Source organism: Callospermophilus lateralis, unplaced genomic scaffold, assembly GCF_048772815.1.
Source record: "Callospermophilus lateralis isolate mCalLat2 unplaced genomic scaffold, mCalLat2.hap1 Scaffold_79, whole genome shotgun sequence".
NCBI classification, from domain to species: Eukaryota; Metazoa; Chordata; class Mammalia; order Rodentia; family Sciuridae; genus Callospermophilus; species Callospermophilus lateralis.
The window spans coordinates 2,836,118-2,859,947 of record NW_027515935.1 but is presented as its reverse complement, the minus strand read 5'-3'; the positions used below and the strand labels follow the sequence as shown (position 1 = coordinate 2,859,947).

The following is a 23,830-nucleotide window of genomic DNA, read 5'->3' as shown; positions in this document are numbered from 1 at the left end:
TGAGGCCTCCCTTTATAAAGAAGGATTTTTTTCCATTTCTTTTTTAAAATTTTATTTTTTTGGAAAAAAACTAATATATTAATTAACATTCTTTAATATGAACTAATGTTACGATCAAACATTGCTTTTCAAATTCATGGGTTACATATTTAATTTGATATTATTATATTTATTTCAATTTTCTGAAAGGGTAGGAAAAGCAAATATGTCTTGGCATACAGTTTTAAAAAGAAACACCTTTGAATTATAAGAAGATGGAGATCAGAGTTTCCTTTTTGTCTCAAAAGGAATGAGAAGAGTCAGCAGGGTGCTGTTGCTCCTTGAAGATGACTTTGTTTATTCCTCTTTATCACTGAATCCTGCAACCACATCACAGCAGAGTGTAGGGTACACCACTTTAAATGATAAGAGTTTCAATAGGCACTTTAGTGGAATTAAGAAAAATCTAACACTCTTCCACCGTGATGCCACATAGCTATCTTCGTTGTAGGTTGTCATGTCAGTAAATCGTATTTAATAGGCCTGAGCTTGTCTCAGCGTGTTTCTGAAATAACAAAACAAAACAAAGCAAGTACGTATTATAGGATTTATCTTGTGACAACAGAATAAACCAAAACTTACAGTGTGATAAATACAGCCACTTGCTAGAAACCAGATCGTCAAAAGAATCCTGCATTATAAAGCCTGTGTGTGTGCGCGTGCGTTGATGTCTACTTGTGTTGCTCCTGTTAAAAAATCTCTCCTCCTCTGCACCTAGCCTCCGCCTCTCCCTAAGTGACTTTGTCGGGGTTGTAGCTCTCTTCTTCACGGAACATGTCAGCAAGGACCTTGAAGCCCGCTCCCCAGTCCGCCGGGTAGTCGTAGTCCTGGTCAGCATCAGTGGCGAGCGAGTCAATGGAGCTGAGCGACCTGGCTAGCGACCCTGCGCCCTCTTAGGCGAAGGTGGCCAGCGAGTCATAGGGCGGGGCAGCAGGGTCCAGGTCGTGCTCCTGCAGCCTCTGATGGATGAAGTCCCTGATGTCCGTGCTGTCTTCCACCGGGGGCCTCTGGCGGGGCAGGCAAAGTGAGTCTGGCTTGATATCCCTGCGGGTTTTGTTTTCTTCGACTGCTGTCGGGTTTCTCAGCGCCCCATGACGAAGGCCTGCGTGTCCTCCTCTCCACCTCCTTCGTCGTCATAGTGAATAACGTTGTCTCTTATGTCTTCTTTGGAGGTCATCAAGGTATCCTTCTTCCTCTGCCTGCGCAATGCGATGTACAGCACAACTATGGCTGAGAGGAGACAAATTGCAATTGGGGAAAAGAAGGCAGATGAGTCATTTATCATTCCAAGAAAGTTAAAATTGATCAAGGCATGCTGTTTCCAATCTTAGATTAAAAACACTACAATCAATAGGAGCACGTATGTGTTTATGTTTTTCTCATTGTCTGAAGTCAACAACTTTATTTGGAAATGATAACAAGAAACCACAGAACAGTTATTCAAAATATCATTTTTGTCCTTATATTTCCATATTTTAGATTTCAGTTTGACAAAAATGCCGGGGTGGGTGGGGGTGGGGATGTTCTAACCATACAGAGTTGTAAGAATTGATACCAAAAAAAAAAACAAAAAACTTAAATATCATCATCATCTGCAAGATGTAATTATCATGGTTAATTTCCTCCAAATTGTAGTATTCTCATTTGGAAATTGGAAATTTGTGTTTTTAATGAAATAAATAATTTTTTGAGGTAATCAATTAAAAATAATTAGGGGAGCAAAATCATTTTGATTTACAATGGAAGAGTCTGGAAGACTCTTGTCATAAAACTAGAGAGAAGAGAAGAATACATCATGATGAAAGTACATTATTTCACTTTCTCCAAAATTAGAGTCAGGGCATTGGAAGAAGGGATGGAACCTAGGGAGGACTTCTGTACACTGAGACTTTGAGAGAAGTTTAGCAGCTCTGCACTTTCCCTATGACTTAGAGAATCCCCAAACCTAAGAGACTGTTGTTTGATTGCCTGGGGAGTATGTGAGAGACTGAAAGCCTCATAGAGAATTCCTGAATGCAAACTGGTTTAGGAGTCATCATGGCAGTAAAGCAGACTATTATAGACTTCCCTGAAGTCCACCTAAAAGAAAATCAAGTAACACTGAATTCTTGGGCTTCCCATCAACTCACAAAGGAAATGAAAATGGCAGACCTAGTGAAGTCTGTGATTGGTTACAGAAGTCAAAGAATAGTGGATATTTAAGCAGACACCATGGAAAGATGAAGAGTGCCAATATTCACTACTCTGTTCGAGTGAATTCACAGCCTCTAAAATAGCACAGGTATTTTGCAGGCATTAGGAAGCATAGAATGAAGGAGTGCATGGTAGATTTCAGGGCTTTGTAATGATGAGCAGACATGTTACTTGCTACCCTGTTTCAAGGTAACAATACAAATAGACCAATACACTCCCAATGTGCCTTCTCATTTTAATCAATTAAAAATAATTAGGGGAGCAAAATCCTTTTTACTTCTATTGGAAGAGTTTGGAAGACTCTTGTCATAGAACTATAGAGTTCTTTCATCATGATGAAACTCGGTTATTTCTCCCTAGGCAATCAAACAAGTCTCCTAGGTTTTGGGATTCCCTAAGTCATAGGGAAAGTGCAGAGCTGCTAAATTGCTATGGAATTACTCTGGCATTCCAGTAGTCACAAGACAAATGAGCAGAATGAGAAAGGAACACTTGATTTGAACTTAAACCTAATTGATTATGTTCAATTCCAGATGTTAGAATTTTTTTGAATGTGCTCTTTTAAGTTTTATATCAACAGCACAAATAGATACTAATAATTATTTATTATAAATTATAAGGACATAATATTTCATTATGCTTATGAAAGTTATTTAGATGTAATTAATAATACACATGTAAATTGGACTACAACTTTATCATTCAACACAGCATGAACATTTGACTCAAGGCATGTTCCCACAAGGTATCATCGAATTTCTTACTCCATGTTCTACCTCCTACAAGTGGTTTAACAGTTTTGCTTTCTATCCTATAGTTACTAGAAAGTGTTCATCTTTTTCAGAATATTTTTTCCTGAATGGAAAATATGCATATACAAACTTATCCCACAGTGCCCAGCAGTGCATCTGTTGTAATTTGATTTTAAAATTTAAATCTCTCTGTACTAGTGTGAATATGGCAATAAATTAGAAAGTGAAATAGAAAAGCTGAACAGTTGATGGGAGAGGCAAAGCCCTGAAATTGGTTGACAGTCACCATCACAGAGATGGTGAACACATTTTACTTCAGTCCTTTTCCTTTGTTGTGTGCCTAGATATTTTAGTCAGTTTTCTTCAGAGTAGGAATAGCTAAAATTTTGATGTGAGGGGATGTGGGAAAATTGGAAGAAGAATTGCTTCTGAAAGGCAGTTTTAACTGAAGAAAATAAAATTTGGGGATTCCTGTATATTCTATTTCTTTACTGCCCTTTTCTTTCTTCTCTTTTCAGAATTTGAGACCTTTTGTTCACCTAGTACATTTCTTAGAAGACTATAGGATCTTTTATTCAATTTTAGTAATTACTAGAATATAAAATGAATTGAGAAATTGTTGCCAAAAAAATAGATATATTTAGAGAGAATCTCATTTTGCAAAGGCCACAAACTTGAAAATCCAGTTTTATATTTTAAATTATGTGACTTATGAGGGATTAAATAAAAAATATATCTCATAAAATATTGTAATATAGATAAATTATAACAAGAAGTGACAGCTCACTGAACAAAAATCTATTTACATGGTAAACTGAGAGGGAGAGCATGCCCGCTCAAGAGAGAGAGACAGACAGAGATAGAGACATAGGAGTGTGTGAGAGAGAACTTGATCAATGTTGAAACTAACCTAAAAGTATAACGATACATAGTAGGATTGCAATTAAAGTGCCAGTGCTCAATCCAACAGGCAGAAAAATTGCTTCCACATTACAAGACAGGATGGTACCGTCAGAGTCACACCTACAAACATGAATAGTCATTGTGTTTGTACTGCTCTGGACAGGGTAGCTGCTGTCTTCTATTACAACAGGGAGAAAATACAACTCTTATTGTCTGCGGCTGTATCCATTTCTTCTGGTTTCAATTCCAGCTGTGTTGTCTACAAAACAGGACATTCAGATAACATGGTTACTGTGAGTTTCACTTCAATTCTTTAAGTTGGTATCCACTAAGTATAAGAAGACCTTCTTGAATTGGTAAAATGCAACCTTATATTAGTTATGTCATATATCATCATGAAAGCTGCCAGAAAAATAATCCTTAAAGAAGGAGGAAACACTAATCTTGTCTGCTACAAGAATTACCTTTCGTATTTGGAAAAAAATACAGAAGGTTTTATGAGAAAAGAAGTCGTTGGGTTACTCTTTTTTCTTTTCTTATATGAAAATGTCATTGAGGAAAAGAATATTTCCACACATATTAGCATAACAAAAAAATTAAAGCATTAATCTGTTGAATATCTTATATAAGAATCTATTCTTTAAAATTCATTAAAAATCTATTGACGGAGGCTATGGTTGTAGCTCAGTGGTGGAGTTCTTGCTTGCCTAGCATGTGAGGCATTGGGTTCTATTTCAGAACCACATAAACAAAATTAATTAATTAATTAAAGGTATTGTGTCCATCTGCAGCTAAAAAGAATATTTTTTAAAAAATCTATTGACTCTTTCAGATTAAACTTGTGATTTTTCCTGTGTTTTACATGGATCATTTATACATAAACAAATAAACATGTTTATATACGGACCCCCCATATTCACACATTCCATAGCCATGGATTGAAAATTTGAGAAAACAAGCAATGGAAAAAAATTTCCATTGCTATACATAAAGAGTAAAATTGACTGTTTATTTTTGTATCATTTACATTGTGTTAGGTATGATAAGTAACATAGAAATGATTTGAATTTTTCAGAAGGCTGTGCACAGATTATGTGTAAATATTATGAAATTCTTTATAAGAAATTTGTATTTCTGAAAACTTTGGACTCTATGGGTGTTAGGGTCCTGGAATTAATCCTTAACATACCAACAGACAACTGCAGGTATGAGTGTGTGTGTGTGTGTGTGTGTGTGTGTGTGTGTGTGTGTATGCATGTGTAGGTATTTAAATGCTTTCACTCTTGCACATCAGAGAAAAAAAGAGAGATGGAAAAATACATTCCAATTATAAATGTAAAAATACATAACAATTTGTGAAAATCATGAACTATTACCACTTTAATGTAATTAAAAAGGAAAATCATTTTAACTTGAATAAAATTAATAGTAGTGATATTTGTAGAAATAAAAGACACCAAAATTCCATTTCATATAAATTTAATTAATGTTTCAATTGAAAATATTATTTTGCATTCATTTGCTCTTTTCTTATATGTTTCTATTCATGAAAGCATAAATTTTAGTTTATTTGAAAACTCTTCATTATTATTTCCAATAAACTCCCCCCAAATGTTTTATTTTTACAAATAAATTGACATGTAGTTTATTATTTATCAATATATTAACATTCATAATTCCCACTTGAAAATAGATTTAAAAAATTAGAAAAATATATTACTCAATAAAATATAAGTCTGTTAAAAATGTTATCATTTCCATTATGTTACATTGTACTGTTTGTTGATACTCAATGGAGCCAACAGAAGTTACTGAAAAATGGAGTACCTTGATGAACAAAGTATACATGTGATAAGATCAGGGTTTGTTTTGGTAAGATTACTTTGTTATTATTACAGACATAACACTTTAAAATTAAGAAACAAAACTTTAAAATGCCAGGTGTCTACTAGGATACTCCCAATTAAATTTACGTGTCAAATGATTGTGGGGACAATAAGGATAGAAAAGTGGAGACTAGTCGAAGCAATGCTAAAATCTTCAGCACTTGATGTTTTTCTACATGAATCTGAGGAAAAGGAACAAAGATTAAGTGTTGTAACCTGAGTGAAAATAATTAATAGGTTTATTTGTGTAGCAGTACTGAGGATTGAACAAAGGAATGTTCTACCTCCCAGCTACTTCCCCAGCCTTTTATGTTTTTATTTTGACACGGGTCTCGCTAGTTTGCAGAACCTCAAACTTGTGATCTTTCTGTCTCATACTCTTGAACTATTGGAATTACAGAAATGCACCACAGTGTCTAGAATCTTTTGGGATATTTAAAATATTTATTTTCAGTTTATTATTTTTTGAAAATAGATTGCATGAAAATTGTACATTGTCAATAGTGAGAAAAAAAAAAGATACAGTAAACCTCATTTCCCCACTTAAAACATTTTCTGTACCCTAAAAAGTGTACAAATATAGCTTGCAGTAAAGAAGAGCAATAATTGACATTAAATTCTGTAGCAGGTATATGTGCAGTCTATAAGCAAACACTGCTCCTGAGACCAGAGGGTCTGGTCCATATTATCATGATTATCTTGGTCTTCCAACAAAGATGAATTAGGGGGGCATAGCAGATACTCAGAGTGAGTAAGTGATATGAGCGTCAATCTTATGATCTGGAAATCTGATTTGTCTGCATTATATTCATGAATTAAACCAAGGGCATCTTGCATTGGGCTCTATGAATTCTTTCTCCATCCTCTTGTCTTCATCTTCACAGCCAGTCTCACACGATAATGCAAAGGTGCCAGGACTAATCTTTTCTCCCTCTCATGTCTTTTCCATATTACATAAGACTGATCTTCCCAAAATGAATATCTGAACATGTTATACTGTTGCATAAACTTTTCAATGACTTATAAAATTAATCTATTTGAATTACTATACCTTTAGCTTATTTATAAGTAGTGTGAACATAATGACCTGATTTGTTTTGGACAGCTCTATTTTAGATGAGTTGCTCTAACTGAAAACTATAAATATTGTCTACTTCTGTTCTCAGAAGTGTTACCATTTTCATGATAAAACATGTGGTTGTTTTATTCATAAAATCCTTCAACTTTGGGGTGCTGTTTCATGTACAGCTGTTCTTCAGTCATTCTCACTCAACTTTCTTTGGTGACAATACATGGGTACTCCAATTTCTTTCTGTAATTATTTAAAGCAAACCCAGTTTTCTCAAAACATCCTTGGGCGTCTACCAATAATCACCATCATTATCATCCCATTATAATTTAAGTACTTAGTTCTAGAAACAGAATTTATTAAAACTTTAGCTTCTCACTACCCAATATTATAAAAATTGGCATTTTAATTCTTATTTTTTAGCATATAGAAATTTTGAAGCCAGGAGCAGTGTGGCACATGCCTGTAATCCCAGCGGCTCAGGAGGCTGAGACAGGGGAATAACAAGTTCAAAGCCAGCCGCAGCAAAGGCAAGGCTCAAAACAACACATTAAGAACCTGTATCTAAATAAAATATAAAATAAGGTTGGGGATGTGGCTTAGTGGTCGAGTGCCCCTTAAGTTTAAACTCCAGTGGTCACTTTATTTATAAAATCAAAAAAAAAATTAAGAGATAAAAATGTCAAAGCAAAAAACAAAAACAAACAAAAAGGCAAAAAGCAAAACTATAATTTGCAATTACTTAATAGAGAACACATAAACCTTAATATAGACAGTTCCCAACTTCATGGTTAAATATTTTTAGTCCATATGTTGTATGAAAGCATACCCATAGTATGAAATTGTTACCCTTTTCATTTTTAGTATGATATTTAAAAATTGCATGATATATTCCAAACTTTATTCTAATATAGACAATCTGTTAGATGATTTTGACCAACTGCAGATTAACAAACTGTTCTAAACACATTTAAGATAGGATATGCTAATCCCTGATGTTTAGTAGGGTATGTATATGATATGCAATTTCAATTTAGTATATTTTCAACTTTACGATGAGTTTATGGAGACATAATCCTATCATACATTGAGAAGCATCTGAAATCCAGTATTCTTAATGTTTTTTGTAGTGGATATAATAGTGTCACATGCAATAGTAGTAGCAGAAGTAGTAGCAATGTTGGCGAGAATAGTAGTAGAAAGTAAGTGTAAACATGGTATATGAGGGGATAACTAAAATTATAGTGGCAGTAATATATTATAACCATTATGTTTTATACTTTGTATACATGAATTTAATACAAGTAGGGTGAAGTTCTCATTGTTTAGTACAATTTTCTGAGCGTCAACCATTTTGGTATGGCCTGGGAATCATTCTGATTACAATATCTACATTAGTAACCAGTGCTATACTGAGTGTTATTAAAATAAAACAGATACTATAGAGTTACCTATTTGTATGTACAAGAAATATGCATGGGAGCCAAAGGATATATTTGATAGGGACAACTTTCAATTTGTCTGGTAGCTTTTTACATGCATGGCTCATTAAGAGACATTCCTTTGTATGGTGGAAATACATTGGCCTTCTAGATAGATCCATATAGATTAAATATTTAACTTATTACTATTTAGGCAATGTTGGATTTCTCATATGTGGATTTCTTTATTTTACAAAATTGAATGCTTTTAGGAAAAGTATTGATTCATCTATGTGTGCCCTTTGAAAAAGCTACTTGAAAAAGGTAAATCTTTAAGTGTTTATACTTACTTCTGAAGTCACGGACTGTAAAATTTGGTTTGATGGCAGCCTCAGGGGATAATCTAAAGGAGAACTGCTGCCCAGCAGGTGAAAGATGTCGATCTGCAGCACTGACTATCTGAATTATCTGAAACAAAGTTAAGATTAAACTTGAAGTCAATCAGTTTTGAAAGGAACTTTACATAACAGGTTTATAAATCCATTTAATAAAGTATGCTACAGAAATTATACTTTTTGAATTCATTTTAACAGGCCAATTACTCACACATAATTTTTTTAAACAATTTTCTAAATGTTTACAGGTTTTAATAGCAGGCTCAATTATAGGACACAGGTTAATTCTAAATCAATATATGTCAAACTGAAAAGCTTAACAGCATTGAAAATTCTCACTAATAAGCAAAATGAAATTAAAATGTACTTGTTTGCATTTTAAATTAGATGAATTAAATTCTTTCCAGCCTAAACATGAAGCTGCTTACTGGAAACAAATATTTGATTATCTAAAAGTGATAGAAATAGCAAAATTTTAGAACTGTTGTTTGTTAGAATGAGTTTTATTTTCATGTATAAAACAATGGGAAACAAAGAAAGAATGTGTATATTGTTTCTGTTGTTATGTTAATTATCCTTCATTGGTTAGGAACAAAAATATGTTTTTATAGATTTCCATAATAAGCATTACAATCCCTATTTCAAAAAATGTTCTTCACTGTCACCAAAAGTAGCACATAGTCTAGTTAAATTCCTGATATTTCAGTAAGAAGCTCTTAAATTTGAAAATAATCAAAAAGTAATTTCTCAGAGCCAAACTATTACATTCATAATTCACTACATAGATAAGCAAGTTACAATGGCTTTAAGTGATTAGACAGTCAGCTCAGTGGTAGAGTGCTTACTTAGCATGCACAAGAATATGGATTCCTTTCCACCAAAAACAAAACAAAACAAAATCAGAATGGCTTCCAGGCACTTTTGAATCAACATATCCATTAGCTGTGTGCCAGAAAGACTAATTTCAGGAAGCATGTGTGGGAAAAGACAAAGGATGTGTGCTGATCAGAGGATCATGCTTTTGAACTAAATTTTAATCTGGCAGAGGAAGACGTTATATTCAATTATGGTAACCTGCCATAATTGTGAAAAATATTAATCATATGGCTGATGCTATTAAACTGATGCTTTTGATTTTTGTTTTATTTCTGGTTTTTATTCCTGGTTAAATCCAGTCTCCGGACTACAATTTACCTTCCCATATATTTGGGCACACAGAGAGATACCTAAATAATGGATAGATGAATCACAGTTGTTATTGGCATTTATGTATCAGTGCAGCATTAGTAACAAAATTAGGGATTTTGGATTCTGGATTTGAAATTTTAATTTCTTACCATAGTGCAAACTCTTTGCACAGAATTTATTTTCCTTGTATAATTGTCATAAATGAGACTTTTATAATTCATCATTAGACAATGGAATATGATAATTTAGAAAGAATCTTGATACATATCCTGAAAAATTAACTTTTTTGACTCAGACCAATGTACTCCAATCATAGAATTTCACCCCTAAAAGTTCTGTACATTACTTAGGGACCAATATTTGATTGTCAATTTTTATTTTGTTTTCTTAATGTTGTTAGCTAGTGCCACTATTAAATTAAAAAATATTTAACAACAAAATATCAAGAACATATTTTTGAAGAAAGAAAATCATCTTAGGACAGCATATAGAAACTATTAAAGACATTCATTTATCTGGAAACGTTATTTGGATAGTACTGCCCTGAAGAAAATAACTCTCACATAAATTTTCACAGGCTTACATAAGACCAACTTATTCCCTACTATTTCTCTCCTTTTTAGAAAAGTACACACACACACACACACACACACACATATATATATATATATATATATATATATATATATATATATATATACCCATATATGTATTTTATATATATTCAAGAATAATCCAGAAGAGAGAGCTATTTGTTATGCATGGTTTGTAGGCCAGGGGCACTATAGTCGGGTACCCAAAGCAGAAAATGGCAATATATCACACACCCTGCAAACTCAAGGGACATTTCAGCACTGTGCTTTGAACATAAGTATTGAGGAGTAGGACACAAAAACCCAAAAGATATTTTTTGATATAGAGTTCGCAAGAACACAACAGATTTTTCACTACTTTGTCCACAAATAAGAAAATCTGGTTGATCTCTAGTAACATGGACTTGTATCAGTATTTCAAATCTTTTACTTTATTAGACAAATAGAGCTAAATAGAGCTCTGTTCCCAGAGGCTAATTTCATTTGGAGCATTATAAGATTTTGATTAGTCTGATATTATTGATATTCCTAAGTATCCAGAAGACAAAAAATGGCTTTTTTATATACTTTGGCACAGTGGAGCTCCTCAAAAGTGAAAAAATAGTTAATTTGTAGAAGTTTTGTAAACTTCTTTTAATTTTCCAATTATCAAAAAAATTAATTTATGCTCAAATACTTATGTAGCATCTACTATTAAAAACATTGGAGCAGAACAAGCGAAACAGACATCCATATTGTGGATGCTTTCAAGGTGATAAGGTTTAATCCATTCTGTGACTATTATAAATTAATGATGCAGATTTCTTATTTGAGGTAACATGATGAAAATATGTAGTAATGTAATTCATTTAGTGATTTCCTCACATCATCTATGAATGATTGGGACAACACAGTCAATCTAGAAGTCTCCATGCTTATGAAAATGTAACTTTACTCAAGAAAATGGTGTCTACTTGACACATACAATTACTGAGCACTTGAAATGTTACTAGAGTGAACATGGGCTCTAAATTTTATTTAAACTTCATATAATAGTTATATTGATAGTACATATCACTGGTGCACAGCTTTTGGACAAATAATCTACTAAGTAGTATTACATGCACAAATTGAAAGACAGTAAATTTTAAAGCGTGCCCTTTAAAAATATTGTTTCAAATGTAAAATTTATTTCAAGAATTAAAACTCATTCAATTTACCTAAGTAAGTGGTTATGTTATTTAAAAGTGATTGAAGTTCACATCAATATATCAGCATAGAGTGTTTGCTCACAGTTAAGTTCTTTAGAAAAGCCACAGTAAGAGAGTACAAAAATGGCAGAATGCATAATCCAAAGAACTTGCTAGGAAATCAAAACTTTATTTCCCATGGGATTATTTTCACATCCATATTCACCATAATCCACTCAAGTTTAATATCTCTTATGATGTATTTTATGAGGACTTGTTCTGAAATATGAGCATATGCACATGTATATATGTCTGGACTTAGAGTTGAAAATATACACATATGATGTGTCTTTAAACATTTTTTTTGGCATGGGGCAGTGGGTTCTGGGATTGAACCCGGGGTTTCTTTACCAATGAGTTACATTTCACTTTTCTCTTTTTGAAATAGGGTTTCACTAAATTTCTGAGGCTGACCTCAAACTTGTTATCTTCATTTCTCAGCCTCACAAGTCAATGAAATTACAAGTGTAATTGGTGTACTCTCGATTCACACTATTTGTAAGATACTCTCGATTCACACTATTTGTAAGATACCTGTCCTGGTTTTGCATTTTCACAGATGGCTGTCTCCTATGGCACAGATATTTCTGGAGGAAATTCATTGACATCTAAGACATTAATTAGTATGTTGACTTTGCTGGTAAATAATGGATTACCTGTTGAAACATAAAAACATAAATTATGATTAAAATTGTTTTAGTTATTCTTTATTCAATAAAGAACATCAGTGCAACACTGATGCTTAGGTGTCAGAACACAAACAAGGCATATTACCAGGGTTCATCCCTGAAACTCACCATTAGGTAAGACCAACCACTTAGCTGGCATTTTATAAGTTCAGGGCATTTCTGGTGAAATGACTTACCTATCTTACCAGGATTAGTTCACAAGACTAATCTTTGCCATTAGCAATATTTTTTATTAGATTAAAAAAATATAGTTTTCTAAGTTTTACAAATGTAGTAAAAATTTTACTCTCTGCCATGTTTTACATCTTAAATTACCCTTTTGAAATTAATCATCTCAGAAGTTTCTTCCTGAATAAAAGAATGATGAGTATGAAGAAGAAAGAGAAATTGATTAACATAAGTTATAATTAGAAAAAATAGCTTTAAGGGAGTAAAATCAAGGAATATCATAGAAAGCTAGGATATCCTGAAATTACTTGTTGATTATATGAAAGAAAAGAATAAGCAAACTTTTGTTAGAGAATAGGTTCTTTCTACAGTATCAAAATAAATCTCAACTGAAAAGGTATCAGTTAAAATCCCATCACAGGGTTTGGGATCAACCTAATAACTTACCCTTTGCTACCTGTCATTTGCTGAAGTATGCTCTAAATAATTTCTTACAAAACATAAAAGTATTACTTACAAAACATAAAAGTATTATGTTTTAAATAATTAGTTTAATAAATTATAACATAATACTTTAATATTTTGTAAGTTTTAGCTTACAACATACAAAATTTACCTTTAAGATTTTACAGATGAATCAGTTGTCTCAAATTTTTAAAGGCCTACCCAGATCACACAGCTAGAAGAATGGGGAGTTAAAAATGTAAGTCCAGGAGTATGAAAATTGAAAGACGTATATATTCTACCATACATTCTGTCTTGATTCTTCTGTAGAAGAAGTTAAATTCTTCTATAGTGTTATTGAAAATTCAAAATATTCTTATACACCTCTATCTGAAAAGCTTTAAAGAAATGAGTACACAAATATTTTGAATGACTGATTGTCATAAGTCTATAAAATTCAGTAGAAAGAAATTTTAAAATGTTGAACGTTAACACAAAAAATATCTACACGTTGCCATATGTCACTGTGAAATCTACTCATGTATACCAGTATGGACAGAGAATATATGAAATGAGGATACTTGGTGTAATTATGAAAACTATGTTGTTAATCTTGAAGAATGATTGTGAAAATACATATGATGTAGACATTGATATTGGTGAAAGCATACTAAATTATTTGATAAGAAAAACTTTGGCTTAGTTTTCAAAAGTTATTGAACCTTTCTTATTCAGTTATTTCACTGAGTTTCCCCATATAAAACACAGGATATCAATAAGTCCTACCTCATAGATTTGTTGTATTAAATAAGATGATGTTTTACATAACTTTCAATGTTTTGGTGAAATTCTTATTATTCTTATGACCAGTTATATTCTGTGGAGATTAGCTAGAGACAGTTATTTTATTAGTACTTACATTTATGTAGTGCAGAATAGGGATAAAAGTCAGTAAATTTGCTAAACTTGGTTTAAATTTCTAAAAAAAACTGTATATCAACAATAAAAATAAAACAAATGCTTAATACTTTAAAAAGTAAACAATGAATCAACAACATTCTAAAACACATTATACAGATTAATTCATTTATGGTTCATGGTAACTATTATATAGACACTATCATCAACCCTATTATGCATATGGAACTCTTAAAAAAAATGGCGAGTTGTGACTTTTCCAAAAACCACAATTGAAGGTAAAAATGCTGACTTGGAATCAGATGTTCTGGCTCCTTAGTGCTTCTCAATTCTATTATTTATTATTATTTTTAAAAAGCACACTGATAATTATACAGCCACTTAAAATAGATAAATAATTTATATTATGTCTTAGATTTTGCTGTTAAGAAGAATGACAACCTGTTCAACATCTGGACAATGGGAAACAGTCTACTTCCTATTTTACATGGTAAAGTGGGTTCAAGTCCAGAGCCCACATGAAGAGGAGAATTTCTTTTCCACTTTTTTCTAGGGTAGGAGTTTTATTTCATTAGGTTAGAATGAGAGGGAATTTCTTCAAGAGGAGACAAGTCTTATCCCTCAATTGTATTTATCTTAACAATCTACTTTTATAATATGTAAAAAGATTATCAAAATGAATTCAGGCCTACATTCATTCATCAAAAATTCTGGGTATTCTTTGAATTATTGAATTATTGCCCTAAAATGTCATTTTAGTTGATGTTTTCTATGAGTAAATTTTCACAAAAAAAAATCAATACTGTAATAACTTATTATTAATAGTGTTTCTCCAGGGGATGCTTTAAGCGTTTTAACTAAGACAAATCTTTGTTGTGTGAAACAATTCTGTGCACTGCAGGACACCTAGATTTCCTGAAATTAAATGTCAGAAGCCAGCATTGCAAAAGCCATAAAATAAATGTTCAATCAAGGATAGAGGAAAAACAATAAAAACAGCATGTTCATATTGCTGAAAATGAGTAATGGGTTTATGGATTTAATTCTGTTAATAAATGAACAATAAATAATTTGAAATATTTGAATTTTGAAAACACATAGAATTCACTAATATTAATTTTATAATAAAGATGATTTTATATCAAAATTAATGAACAAATGTCCTTTGGTAAGTAATTAAATTTCTGAAACACCCAGTTACAGAGATTTAATAAATCATTAATAGTTTATATTTCTATGTAATTTTCTTTCATTATAATCAACTAAGATGCAAAAGCAATAAGAATATAATGCACAAAATAATCAGTTGTGTTTAAGCCTCTTCTATAATTTCTTGATTATTCAAAATGTGGTTTATAGCTCCTAAAAATATTTGTTCATTTCTAGGCATTCATGTCTTGTTTGTCTTTCTACATCCTCATCATTTTTTTCTTCTATGGGCACATTTTCAGTTTACTTAACTTTTCTTTTTCATACTCACTTATAATCTATTTTGCTGATAAACACATATATCTACTGAAATCGAACACAGCCCCTCATACATGCTAGGTGAGGGTTCACCACTGAGCCTCAACCCCAGCCCCACCAAATATATTTTTCAAAGCTAAATTGTTACTGAATTATGACAAGTATACACAAATGATGGCAATGATTTGTATGAGGAGCAAGCATATTCTACCCTTTATGTTCAAAACTAAGCTCAGAGTTTGCAAAACACCGTTATTTCTGTTTCTCTGTTCTACATCAGTTTACTGCACCCCTTACTCTTATCCCCTACCTGAAACCTGACCCCTAATACTGATGTCTCACTCCCCACCCTGTATTTTAACATTAAATGAGTTTCAATTTTCATCATTTTAATCTTTCCATTTTCATCCACTGTCAACGCTTCATAGAACACTCAAGTTTTTGTCTTAAATTATAACAAAATTATTTATTAGCTTTTTCTACTGTTCTCCAAACCTGCTTTTCTTAAATCCTTTTAATTATTCTTCAATCAGCATACATTTTCAAAAATACAATTCATACTTCTATTTCATTTTTTTCAGCTTTTACCTCTTCATAATAATATTGAAATATCACATAGGCTGGAACAGAACACAAACCTTAATTTTTTCTCACCTTGATTATCTTTATTATAGGGATGAGAAAAGTATAGGGAAAGAGACAAAGACAAATACAAAAGAGTGTCACCTTTTACTCACCCTAAATATTTTCCATATACTTATTTCTTTTATATTCAATTACTTTATTCTTAGTATCAGTGCTTTTTACAATCAAGAATGAAATAGATGATATTTCTAGTATCCAATATACTAAAATTTTAATATCTTTTCCCTGACATTATAGTTAACATGCAGCAGTATTGTGGAGGTACTCCCTGATACCTTTCTCTCTGCTCCCACAGCACCCTCCTTCTTTGCTTTCTTTTGATTGACATTTTTACATGCTATTTTTTTTACAGTATACTGTGCTTTATGGTCATTATTCCATAAGCCCATCTAATGAAGTTTTTTTTTGTTTTATAAACATTAAAAATGGCATGTTAAGATACACAAAGGAATAAATAAATGAAAAAATATTAAAATATTGCTGTCTTATTTATACTCATGATGAATAGTTTTGAGATTCTAATGAATAGAAGGTATAATGTAGTGTTGGTGACTTAAATTGTTAATATGTAATATATTTCAAGAAAGGTTGAACATACACAATATATTAATTACAAACATATCCATGTAGTTCATAATGAGTAATATACCTTGGAATCAAAGATGTATAAGATAAAGAAATTTCTTCTAAAAGTTCATGCTAAATTGATAATATCACTGTACAAATATATTAGATATGATATATCATGTCAATGTAATAGTTTTGATATTTTTTTTTCTATTCTTGAACTCTGTCAGGTTAAAGGAATATTTCTGTGTTAATGGAACTTTATCATATTTGTATAAATATATATTTGTATATGGATTTCAGCAATTAGGTGAAAAGTTCATCATGTAGTTTTTACTTCTTGAGAAAACTGATACTAATTAAGTAAAAAATAAGGCTGACATTAATGTTGTACATGTGATTTTGTTGAAGCAATTATATTGATTTAAAGTACTCTTAAGCAGTTTGATTATGTTAGTATAATCATAAGCAGTTGAAGGTTTAAAATAAAATATAAGCTCTCACAACATAAATTTGGATTTCATTATATTTGCATAGCATATAATAGTGAGCAAAATGGAAACATTTCTAAATTAAGTTGATGATCGAGATAACATTAATGATTATTTTTCCATGTTATATGATACACTGCAGAGCTTTATGAAATAGTTTGAAAACTTTACAAGTGATTCATTCTTCACAGTATCACTCTTAGAACTACTATTGAAATGTTGCCAATTCTAGTATAAATAAAATTTATTTTCATTTGAGAATACAAATTAGTTTCAAATAGTTACTTGGGGGAAGAAAAAAAGAAAATTATAAAATGGTAGACAAACTACCTAGATTCTACCAGGAATCTATGAAAAGGCTTCTATGAAAAGTAAGAGAAGGTTAATTATCTGGGCAACTGAAGGAAGAAAAAATGACATGGGCTTAGAATCATAAGCAATTGCTCCATGCCATCATCAAACCTCATCTACGCTGAGTAGTGACAGGTTTCACATTTTTATTTCCCTCAATTTGTGCTCATCTTTAGGACACTGGAGAGTTTGGCAACATTCCCTCTGTACATCCAACTGTCCCACAATGGTTGCAGTATCTGATCTCAACATGAACTTTGATGCCTCTATGACTTTGCTTAAGCAGTTTCCCCACCTGATGTTTGTTTAATGACATAGGGTGCTTGTTTCCAGTACAGGTTTCTTGACAATAATCCCAGAAATTCTGATCCAATGTGACTTGAATGTACCCAAACATCTGTCTTATAAAAAAAAAATTATCCCAGATGACTGTGATACTTGTGATCATAGTTGGGGAGTAGAGGAACAATAGTAGGAAAAAAAAGGCAACCCAAGGATATTAGTTTTCAACAGCATGCATAGAAATATTATAACTATTTTGAAAAGTGATCCAATCAACGGGGGAAGGAGAGTAGGAGAGTACTGCTGGTCAGACACCACAAAGAATTCCAACTCACCCTTGTCACCAGCTCCCTGGTCAATCACAGTGAACCAGATAATACACTGTGAGGCAGTCAGTGCTGGACTAAAGAAATGCATTCCAAATCCACCAACAAAAAAAGTTGGAGAAATACATGCCTTTTAGAAAGGTGTTAAGCAAAGGACATACAGGTAGAAACAACAAAATGAGGGTAGACTCAAACATATTGGAAAAACTAAATTCTCAGTGAAGCTTTAGCTGGCTGAATGAGACTACAGACAATCTTTCCCCTCTATTCCCTCTGTACATCCAACTGTCCCACAAAGCTTGCAGGATCTGATCTCAACATGAACTTTGATACCTCTACGACTTTGCTTAAGCAGTTTCCCCACCTGTAATCCCCTCTTCTCCCTATGACAAGGTACATTTTTCCGTATGTTTCTTTAAGCTTTAAAGTTTTATGTGGTGGTAGGACTTATTGTTCCTTGTTCTTACATGCACACAATGTATGTGTGTGTGTTTTAATGTTTTAAACACTCAGTTTAAATTAAAAGTTATATGGGATATAGTGAGAACACTTTTTATTTTGAATTGGCATTTAAATCATTTCACCAGATATTTGCTTCTCTCACAAAATTTTCAGGACTTAGAGGCCAGATAATATGGTTCCTAAATTTTCTTCTTTTTAAAATAACTTATTTAGTTGCCAAGAGTCACATAAAATAGTCAACCTTTTTAAAATGGTCTATAATTATCACTGCCTTCTTTTTACACACTTGCTTTACTCTCTGTTTTTACATGTTGTTTAGATTTAGTAGTTTGCCTCTACTGAACCAAAATGTGGCAAAAGCGATGTGATGCAATTTCTCAGAGTAGGTTACAGAAAGTTCAATTTCATGGAGTTCAGGTTGAGGCTCAGTGGTAGAGCGCTTACCCAGTATATGTGAGGCACTGAGTTCGATTCTCAGCACCGCATATAAATAAAAAACAAAATAAAGGCCCATCAATGTCTAAAAAAAATTACAAAAAGGATTAATTTTGATCTTTCACACATTCTCTGTCTCCTGTGTTTATTTTGATCGCACTGACTGAGAGTTGTAAACTGCCCTAGAAGCTCTCATTTACAGGAAACTGAGAACATCCTGGGAACAACAGCCTCTGAAATTCTAAGTCTCAAGTCCATCATCCTACAAGAAACTGAATCTTAATATCACCTATGGAGTGAACTTAATTAAGGTCTAATGAGAGAACATTTAGAGGACTCATTTCACCCATGAATGAATAAATGAGATAATAAATGTTGGTGTTCTATGTGACCGAATTCTGATGCAATTCGTAACATAGCATAATTATCTAATATCCCAAAGTTAAATAACACCACACCTTTAAGGAGAGGTCTTTTTTCTACTTTCTCATAGGCTTCCTCTGCAAAGACTGAGAACCTGCTGACAAACAGCAGTGATGTGCTTGAGAACACATTTCAAATCTTCCTCTCTTAATGTGTAAATATAATTCCCAGTCTCATGTCCATCTATTTTTGGAAAAAGTGTTACTGGTTTGTTTTTGTAGCATAGCCAGCCCATTTACAGAACATCTGTACCATATTTTTTATTCAAAATGCATTTGAAAATTACCATGACTATTGTTATTACTCATTTAAAATAAAGGAAGGAAGCAGAAGTTAGTGGATACGCATCCCAAAATGTATTTTGGAGAGTCAAAGGGTCCAAACCCAGGTTTGTTCTCTTTAGCTGTGTGGTGCTGGGCTATGAAGAAATGTCTCAAAGCATTGATTTCTTCACTCCTACACCATGGATAGTAATACTAACCTTGAAGTATTATCAAAGGGGACCATATGAGTTAATGGGTACACAAGTATTAGAATAGTTTAACTATTTTATTATTACTTCACCTTGTCTGAGAATATAATTTCATAGCTAGTTTTTTGGCATACAGAGAATCATTTCAGAATATTCTGCCAGGGGCTGGGGCTCAATGGTAGAGGACATATGAGGCACTGGGTTCAATCTTCAGCACCACATAAAAATAAATAAATAAAATAAAGGTATTGTGTCCATCTACATCTAAAAAATGTTTTAAAAAAGAATATTCTGTCTAAAGGTCATTTATTTTTACTTAAATCTTTCATCACTTTAAAACCACATAGTGGTCAGTCAACCCTTTGCAACTTCTTTCTAGTGTTTACTTAAATATGAATTTTATGGAATTAAACACAATTTTAACAATTATAACTTATTTTAATTCATTAATTTGGTTAATTTCTATCTATACTTTCACTGCAATGTCCTTAAGAATTGACATTATTTATAGTTTTCTCATAACCTACAACAAATGATGTTTGCACAAATGGTTCTTAATATAGTAAATAAAATAAATGCATAATTCATGTTGAGCTTGAATTATAGTAAAAAATCTTATAACTTGATTTTTCTGTACATATGAAAATCATATCACATGTTCTATATTAAGTAAAATAAGTTCTAACATAAAACTATCTTCATGCAGACACCTTAAAAATTGATTACCAAACAATTAAATTTCAACTCATGAACTTACACAAATATATGAAATTTCACAAAAATAGCATTTAGGAAAACAGTTCATTGATTTTTTTTTACTTATTTCATAATAAATAAAACCAATCCATGTTATTATTTGAATATCAATAAGAAGAAAATTGTCTCTTATGTAATTTGTATATATTATAAATATGAAATAAATTATAGGACTTCAGTGTCATGGTCACTTACCCTCTTTAACTAAGGGCATTTGTTACATTAACACCAAAATATTTAGATACATTGGCCTTTTGAAATTTTCTGATAATTTGAATGAGGTGAAATTTTGAAGCTTCCCTCTCTTTTAAAATTCTTGAGAATTATTTGGACCTCTGACTATAGCAACACTGATAAATGATTGATTTTTAATTAATTTAAAGTTGTTCTGTCATTGTACCATTTTACTTAACCTGAGAGATTTTAATAGAAGAGTCAGGTCAAAACATATACTAGTTCAACCTGCAGTTTGGTCTACTTAAAAAATTTCATTCTTCATGCAAGAGCAAGTATTGGGTATTTATTTCTCATCCATTCACTATGATAATAATATCTGATCAGTGGGATAGCTTGATCAACGAAGTCAGCTTAAGGAATTGGAATATGAATCATGTTTACTTTAAAAGTTCATTTGCAAAAAATAAAGACTCAAAATTAGCTTTTATTATGGAATCTCTAATTATCATGTGATGATATTTTGGCATCTTTATTTTGTCCTAGAAGACTTCTTTGATGGGTCTAATATACATTCAATCGTCTTTGAACAGATACTGAATTCCTCAAAATGGAATTGATGGTCAGTCTGTTTGAGGAATATTAATTTGGCATCACTCTCATATTGTGTGTGTGTGTGTGTGTGTGTGTGTGTGTGTGTGTGTGTGTGTATGTTTGAGAGAGAGAGAGAGAGAGAGAGAGAGAGAGAGAGAGAGAGAGAGAGAAGTATATATAACCCACGTAACTCTCATGAATAAGCATGGCTATACAACTGTTGGTACCCAATCCACAAAATCTACTTTGGTAAAGAGTCCAGGGCTCTAATCTTAGGTTTGTCATCATTAGCTGTGTGACACAGTGCTATAAACAATTTGAATTCCTTTACTCCTATACTGTAGATAGTAATACCTTGCAAGTTTATTGAGGAAATTGATTTCTTAGACACATGAGATACATATGTACAGATGTATCTTATATACCTAAGTTCCAGTGCTGACTATTAGGGCTAAGAAACTACTTGTTATCCATAAACTAGGATTTCCTTACTCGCATTTTGCTAAAATCTACAGCTTACAATTTGGGAGAGCATTGCACTAATTATAGAGATAAGTAACCAAATATGGTTCTATAAATTTAGGAAATCTAAATTTTCAGTGACTGAAGACTTTTATTTTCACACAAGGGTTTATACTTTCTTCCCTGCTTCAAGCAGTTGAAGCTAAAGGCTCTAAAAGGAGGCCCTGGACATTATTTTTATGTCTATTCTCACACCATTACCATGGTTTTGTAGCTACTGGGAGAAAGAAAACTTTTATAGTATGGTAAAGATTACCAATGGATTATCCACAAACATTTAGCTTGAAGTAAGGCAGGGGTCTATTACTCCTACTTCAAAGTGATTTTAGCATTACTCACAATGGTTTTGTATTAAATAGTTTAGGAAAATAATTTTCATAAATTAATTGTCCTCAAAATTCTATAGAAATTAATCATTGAAAGTTATCAAGAGGGAAGAATTAACCTATGCAAGTACAGCAGATACAGAACAGAAAGGAAGAAAGATGTTCACCACAAGTGAGACTACAGCAAACAGTGTACAGAGAATGCAGGTGGAGGGTCCACCAAGACTAGCTGACTGGTATTCAACTCTACAATAGCACATTCGCTCAAGTAGTTCACTTCATACTCTGTGTCTGAGTCTAGCTGAGCAAGAAGGTCCAATCTGAACAAAAATGACAAGAAAAAGACATTGTGGTAGCACAGCCTGTAATTTACCTTGGCAAGAGTTTTTGAGTTTTCGTAGGGTACAGTGGACATAGCAGATAGGAACTGGCATGGAGAAATTATACTGTTATCAAGAATTATACTGTTATCAAGAAGGCTGCTTGACAATCAAGAGGAAGTTAAGAATGTTTAAGGTTTACCATTGTGTGGTGGTATCTGATTCCTATGCAAATGTCTCCAAAAGCCCCCAACATTAAAGGATCAAATCACACAAGAAAATAATTGGCCTTCAAACATTTACCTTTACTATCAGTGCAACTCAACGCTAAAAGTGGTGGGACAGATAAGAGGAATTCATGCATTTTTATTTCCTTCACTCCCAACCCAAGAGACCTGAATGTCTATATCCTTATCCCCACATTCTCAAATATACAAATTATGGTTTCTTTGGAATCTTCAGTGATTTATTTCCATTTTACCAAAAAACAACCTTGACATGGAAAGTAAAAAATAACATTTTCATGTTTCTCACAATTCCATGAGTTAATATTAGTTTCATAAGGCAATGGGGAGTACACTGTGGTATTCATCTAGCAAGTGGAATTCATCTAGAAAGTAGATTGGATGAGGGGTTTCAAGACTGACATAACCATCAACTGACATGTAGTGTTGGAAGGCTGAACTGAGCCCCAGTTGTAATCTGAGCATCAACAGGCGATCTCTCTTTTATGGCAGCCTCAGAATAGCTAGACTTTCCACATGACAGGTTAAAATTTTAAGAGTTAAGTATTGAAACAAACAATGCAGTAGTTATTTAGCAATCAAGAGTTACCTGAAAGTCGTAAAATTGGCTAACAATATTCTAAAAGCATGGGGGTAAGGTATCTGACTGTTCATGTTGAGCCGCAGTTGTTACAGATAAAAAAATTGTTCCACATTTATGCCCCCACCGAGTTGAGACTGATCAAAACCCTTCCACAGAACTATTCATAGCTTCTCTCTGATCTGAAAGGTGAAATTAGCAGCAAAAGTGTTATAAATTTGCACCAGATGCACAAAACAAATGAGAAAACGAAATGAAAGATACTTAGGGATTTTCCAAAACTTTTAGGAAATCATAAGCAGAAGAACTAGGGGAATGCATTTCTGTTGAAAACAACCAAGTAAAAAGAGTCAAATGTCACATTTCCACTCTAATTGATTACTTAAAGAAATTTTTATCACATTCTCTATTATACTGTTAAACCATAAGAACTACAATTAAGCTCAGTTGACAGGATTCTATTTTGGACCAAGCAGAAATGAACACAAGGAACAATTAAAAACAA

At 32.4% G+C, this 23,830-nt stretch overlaps 1 pseudogene; it reads right to left on the bottom strand.

Moving 5' to 3' along the window:
• Positions 1-699: 699 nt before the first annotated feature.
• Positions 700-23,830, bottom strand: part of LOC143386826 (cadherin-12-like) — a 74,584-nt pseudogene continuing 51,453 nt past the window's right edge.